The sequence below is a fragment of the Magnolia sinica genome, chromosome 18 (assembly GCF_029962835.1).
Source record: "Magnolia sinica isolate HGM2019 chromosome 18, MsV1, whole genome shotgun sequence".
NCBI classification, from domain to species: Eukaryota; Viridiplantae; Streptophyta; class Magnoliopsida; order Magnoliales; family Magnoliaceae; genus Magnolia; species Magnolia sinica.
In genome coordinates this window covers 41,190,525-41,197,263 of record NC_080590.1, presented here as the reverse complement: position 1 = coordinate 41,197,263, position 6,739 = coordinate 41,190,525, and the positions used below count along the sequence as shown (strand labels likewise).

The window sequence follows — 6,739 nt, the reverse complement described above, 5'->3', positions numbered from 1 at the left end:
CCCGTCAATGAAATGTTACCCCAAAATAAAAAAAAAATCCCAAACTCAAACCACCACAATCGAGCAAAAGAAGCATATTGAGATGGTTCAAATCTTGACGAGGATTGTTCATGGGACAAACAAGTAATTTGTAATCATCAATCAAATGCAAATGTATCGAGGAGACAGGTAAAGGAATTCCAAAATTTCAAAATTCTAACCGTGATGTCCAAACAACTCTCTTTCCCAATACTAAATCTGAAAATTGTAAAATTACAAAACATCAATTAAATTGTAATTTTGTTGTGTCCAAACAGCTCTTTTTCCAATCCTAAGTTTGAAACATGTAAAACTACAGAACCACAATTAAACTGCAATTTTGCTACTGTCCCAACAAACCCTGAAAGTCCTTTCAAACTGGTAACATTAATAAGAGCAATCTTGATGTTCCACATTGATAGAGTACTACCCAATCAAAAAAGAGAGAGTTCCAGATTTGGTGCAGTTTATAGGCAAGTTTATCTCTGTTTCCTTGCCAACAATAGACAATTAGGAAAAGAGAAATTTGGTCGCAGCTACCCAAACGAAGAATTATAAAAAGTTAATGATGTCCAATTTGCTTCTTGTTTGGCATCTGCATCTTTCAGGAAGCATTGCATCTGCTTAAATTCTTCCTCGAGCCAATCAATTTGGTGGCGAATCCCATGCAAGAAAATGGCTTCTTGAATGAGTGGGTCAGCGAGTTTAGGACTATTTCAGCCTTCCTCACCCTTTTCATCCTTCAAATATATCAATGCAAATTTTAATCAAGGCCACCAGGAAGCCAACTGAATTTTGGTTTTGAAGTACCTAAAAGATAATCAAGGAGAAGAAACAACAAATCAAAAGTGGCAGATCACTCACCAGTCAGAGCACAAAAAGCTAGAGCAAAAACACAGCTCCTACAAAGTTCTAATCCTGATTCAACAGCACAAAGTGTAAAATCCCAGAAAAAAATGTCAACCTTCAATCCATCTCTATATTCTCAAATTTCCTACAGACATCAGCCAATGATACCAAAAGATCTCAGACTTCATTCTTAGTAATTTTATAACACAACTTACCTTCTAGCTTCTAAATAATCCCCGCAATGTCATAAAATAGCAGGTTTTGGAAACTACCCAAAAATGGCCCCACTAATTGAAATTAATGACCCCTATCTTTCATGAAAAGTATGTTAAACAACTAAAAGTTTCATAAACAATCCCCAATTTAGAAGAGCTTAGAAAGTCCCTAACTAATGAAATTTTCAAGTCTTGTAGGATTTTTAAAGTGCCTAAAATACCTCTCCAGAATTCAAACTAGGAAACCTTAAATTTCCATTTGATCTTTGCTTCTAGTTGTCCTCCAGTCAAGAATTGATCCCTGCATCAAGCACATTCTTTTTTAGCCCACTACAAGAATTGCTGAATTCAAAATCCTCCCATACAAGGAACTTCCATTGTTACGAATATATCACAAATTTCAAGTTTAAACCAATAGGATTCAACTTCAAATTGAGGTAGAGACATTAAAATATAATTGAGATGCAGTAAAAAATAAATAAATAAATAAATCTAAACAATCAAGTCAATCACCAAACTAGAATAAAAACAGCTCTACTAAGTTTCAATCGTAAGTCAATACTACAACCTGTAAATTACCAACAACAGTCAACCTCAAGCATCAGCCTTCATAACCGAGAGTTTAACACAATTTCAATGCATTTGATCGACATGATTTTTAAGTGGGCCATGATGCCCAATTAGATGAGAAAATCTTCAGTTTCAAAATCAACGGAAGTTACTGGATGGCCGGAGATGTGCATCTCGGATTATCACGGATTAATTAGAAAAATTATCTACATACCCAGCATTGTAACCATTAAATTAGAGAGTTAGGACTTATTTGCTCCTATTTTCTGCCATATATGGCAACCATGCAGTAATTGAGAGGGAAGAACCAAGTAAGAGGAAGAAAAGGAGATAACCTGGGGAAGGGTTTTTTTTTTTTTCCCCCTTCCAAAAATTCCCTTTCTTAAAAAAAATAAAAATAAAAATAAAAATCCAAATATATCCATCCTAACAAAAACTGCAGTGACTGAATAATGTTTTTGGTGGATAGTTGTTAAGAATTCTAAGGTCCCAAAGAGCCAAGGTGTTAACAAGGTAAGGCATTCACCACTCAAATTTGCAAAAATAAATTTAAAGCTTTGTTATAGCCTCATGGAACTCACAGTAGAAAGTAAGTCTAACTTTAAAAAGATAACATATAATGCCGGCTTGAACTAGGGGCCGGTTTTTGCTCCTGATAGCATTCTGTACATGTAGGGTCCACTTTTAACCAATCTAGATTGTTCGTTTGGTGGGCCATAGTGTATGCCAGATTGTTCGTTTGGTGGGCCATAGTGTATGCACATGGTGATCCTTATATACGCCGGCGATACATGTTGGCCGCCAGGAAAAATGCACCAGGAATGGTACCCTTTCATATAGTGTGTGGATGTATAAAGCCAGTCCGGTACAAGTCCTCATTAATAAGCTCACCTCCCGATAAACAGCTATTCATCTTAGTGTAAAACATTTCAAAAGATGCAATATTGAATTAATCAAATAGCCGGTTCCTGAAATGAGTTACGGGTATTTAGACTGATTTTTCTAGAATTACCTTGCCAGTTTGAACTGCCAGAAAAGGTCTCAGAAAACCTGAACATCTCGAAGGCAATCCACTTCCAGACATCCAAATGATCTACACGACCAGAAGCTATCAACAGTAAAGTTAGGTTATCAGTTTTCTGACAAGTGGATCCAGTTTCTGGCACTCCAGGCCGCTGGTCTGCTGCATTTGACCATGGATGTACGAATCCCCAAAAAATCACCTCAATAAGAAAAAAATTAACCTTTCCATTGTTGGCAATAATATGGAAGTATACGCTACTATTGATAAAATCAGCAAACATTTTCAGAACAGTGGGATGCAGTGCAAAAGCATCAAATTTCACAACACTTCAACAAAACTCAACACCCATGAAGACTTTTCTATGAAAAAAAAAAAATCTATTCTTCATTTCTTGTCACCAACAGTCAACAGATCATGCACTGTTTAGAAAATAGTATCTATTTCCTTCTACAGATGAACTGGCATATGCTTGGAGAATAAAACAGAGAACCAACATAAACCATCCATTCCATTTCATTCACATCATTTGGGGCATGGGAAAAAAGAAAAAATGAAATTTAAATAAAGAAAATTTTGAATAAATATCAATTAAAAAGGAAAATCACTTGTTCAAAAAGGCTGCAAGGACATAAGTAAAATGGACACAAGTTCTTAGATCAATGGCTAGGATCATATAACAAGCAAAAAGCATATGAATATACACCGTCCTAGTCACAAAACCATGGGCCCACTTCGATTTTTGTGTTGTAGAACTGGGAAAAAGGGAAAACACAAAATATCAACTTGATCTAAAACTTTTGTGGCCCACAAGATTTTTTTAATGGACGGCATTCAGTCAAAGTTGTTTCCTGTGGTGTGTTCCACTTGAGTTTTGGATCAGCTTCATATTTTCGCCGTCTTCATAGGGCCTTCACATTTCTCCTTGTGGAGCTCCATGTCCTTCTCTTCCGCACAAAAAGAAGCAACTGTTCTTATACTCCCAACTGCATCACTAGCAACTTGACTTGCTTCCTCATACATAATCTACAACCATTTTCAGATTTGAACATGAAAATGGCATGTTGAAGTATTTTAAGCACTACATGTGACTATGATGTACTACAGATACAGCATAAAAGGGAGTGTGGACTCACTATCGAATTGAATTGCAATAATTTGTTTCAGGTGCATTTGGTTGCACCAAATATCATGAAGCTTCACAATTAATCAGTCTAATTGGTGAAAATTTCATGATTTACATAAAAGTTGGTGCAACTAGAATAGATCGACCCCTGTTCTCTTTCGGTGCACTCACTTTGTATCTCCGACACACAAGAAAGGACGTAGTGGGAAGGAAGCAGCCCTAGCCTCTGTCCAGCCGATCATTCCACTGGCATCTTGCATTGTACCCTCAAAGCAAGTGCTAATGGAGAATGTGTGGATTCAAACTGCTGTTGTGCAGCAGTAGTGTATTCATCATCCATCCTCATTTCAGATTATTCAACAATCACAAGAAAACATTCCAAACTCGTGTATTAAAAGGCGTCCAGATTTCCAGATCAGATTATTCAACAATCTGCGGATTAAGTAATGAATTATTAAATGGTGCTGCCCCAGCCAAACTCCCCATCCTTAAGACACCTATCTTTTAATAGACATGCCACCCCAGCCAAACTCCCGACCTGACAATGCATTCCACCTAGATCAGCCTGCGGAGGCTAGCCTTGGTACTAATGACTGGCATTGTAATATGATGCCGACAAAATCACATGCAACAATACCATTGACGATGCATCGGATGCAAACTTCCCTTCAAAGAATGAATGGTAAAAAAATGGTATTATCATCAAATCGAACACCCTATCACCAATAATCCATACAAGAACACTCCCCATCCTTGAAATGGTGAAACCTATTCCTATCCCTCACAACAATCTCCCTATTGAAAACCTTCGAAATCATCTTTGTAGCAGCATGGCAATCCCTGCACACCCTAAGTTTCTTCACAATCCTTACGGCCACACCTTCATCCAAACTAACCAACCCAAAGGCAATGGTTACCTTCTCACTATGCCTATACAAAGCATCCTCCTTCTCCTCTTCTTCTATATCAAACAGGACTTGCTCTGTATTGGCCACATACCCAGCCAACCTCAACTTCCTATACATCTCTAACAATATCATCTCAATATCTCCAATCTCCTTATCTCGGGTGTGTTTTATTCCCCACAAAGAACTCATGAATCTCACCACCAACCTCTATAACACTACAGCCAGGATCTTTTCTTACCCCATTCACCTTCATCAGCTTCCTCACATTGCTGATTCCATCCCATTTCCTAGTATCAGCATACAAATTCGACAGAAGTACATATGCTGCGTGTCATTTCCGCGCTCTAACTCAACAATCTTACTCAATGCAAATTCGCCCAATTTAAGATTCCTATGAATTCTATAAGCATTGAGCAAAGCCCCCCAAGCACCCACATGAGGCTTGACAGGCATGTTGTTGATGAAGTCAACCGCTTCGGTTAACCGTCCAGCTCGACCATACAAGTCAACCATGCACACATAGTGCTCAAGCCTGGGTTCGAGTCCATACACACAGCTCATCGAGTCAAAGTGTTCATAGCCCTTGTCAACCAGTTCAGCCACACTGCAGCCGCAAAGAATAGAGATGAAAGTGATTTCGTTCAGTGAGATTCTTTCTTCTTGCATTAGAGAGAATATCTCAAGGCATCTCTCGCCAGCACCATTCATGGCTAATCCACTCATGACACTGCTCCACCTATAGACATTCCTATCTCTCATCCCTCAAAAGACTTCTATAGCTCTGGTCATGTGGCCACACTTTGAGTACATGTCTATGAGTGCCGTACCCAGAGTCACTATCATTTGGAGTCTGTTTCTCTCTATGTAGATGTGAGCCCACCTGCCCTGATCTAAAGCCCCCAAGTATGCGCACGCCGAAAGGACTGAAACCAGCGTTGCCTCGTTGTCCTTCACGCCCTCCAATTGCATCAAATTGAAAAAATGCAGGGCCTCCCTCGACTTCCCACGATGAACATACCCCGTGATCATTGCGTTCCACGCTATGGGGTCTTTGTGCGGTATTTCATCAAACAGCTCCCTTGCAAATTCAATATCCCCAGAGACTGCACAGGCACCCACCATCCCCGTCTGGGTCACCAAATCCAGATGGGCAACTCCAAAAAGAGCCATCGGGTGGGGCCAAAGGACCCCAATTCTGCATACATGTGAATTAGCCCGCTCTAGACATGCGCATCGGCCCCAAAGCCACGACCCATAACAGCGCCATGTACCGCGGGGCCGGCACCATGTGAGGAGTCCGTGGCGCATGTGCAGACGAGGAAGGTGAAGGTGTAGTTGTCAGGGGGGATGTTTGAATGGAGGATTTGGCGGTAGAAATGGAAGATGTGGTGGGGGAGTGGGGCTCTTGGAGTGGGCCCTGATCATGGTGTTTAAGGTGAAAAGATTTGGTGGGGTTTGGGAATGGATGAGGAGTTGATGGGAATAGTTGAGGTTTTGAGGGGCTTTTAGGGAAATGGAAGCGATGAATTTCCCAAGGAATAGAGGATTGTTGAGAAGGCCAATTATGAGCATTTGGGTGTGGATTTGCTCAATTTGATTGAGAGAGTTGCGTGTTTCTAGAAATTCTATCACTTTTGGGTTTTGTTGGGAAATGATAGACGTGAGAGATGGCATTTTTCAGAGACAAAAAGAAGATGGATTGCATTATATTTTCCTGCCACTGCATTGAGCTTGTTTGCTCATTTTCTACTTGCTGTTGGAGTTAATGGGAGTGATTTGATACCCTGGATGTCTGAAGGTTGATACTCTTGGTTCGCGGATTAGTTACTCACGGCTTCAGTAGCTATCTCGCCGCCGCTGAAGTTACGCCCCCACGTTGTGGCCTATCATGATGTATGTATTATATCCACACCGTTTATCCATTTTGTGAGATTATTTTAAGACATAAGCTCAAAAAAGAAGCAAATCCAAAGCTCAATGATGCAGAGCGAATCACGGACAATTTCATGGCCAAGATGGACCAGAAAAGGTC

The 6,739-nt window shown here is 40.0% G+C and overlaps 1 long non-coding RNA gene and 1 pseudogene across 2 annotated transcripts; both read right to left on the bottom strand.

The window, feature by feature from the left end:
* Window positions 1-326: 326 nt before the first annotated feature.
* LOC131232862 (uncharacterized) lies at window positions 327-1,825 on the bottom strand. Of its 2 annotated transcripts, none has more exons than XR_009164969.1 (2): window positions 1,304-1,825; window positions 327-828 (listed from the first exon to the last, which is right to left on the bottom strand). It is a non-coding gene; the product is annotated as an uncharacterized LOC131232862 (long non-coding RNA). The 2 variants fall into 2 exon arrangements; XR_009164968.1 differs by having other exon boundaries at window positions 327-758.
* Window positions 1,826-4,445: 2,620 nt separating this feature from the next.
* LOC131233865 (putative pentatricopeptide repeat-containing protein At5g40405) lies at window positions 4,446-6,499 on the bottom strand (annotated as a pseudogene).
* Between the last annotated feature and the right edge of the window lie 240 nt (window positions 6,500-6,739).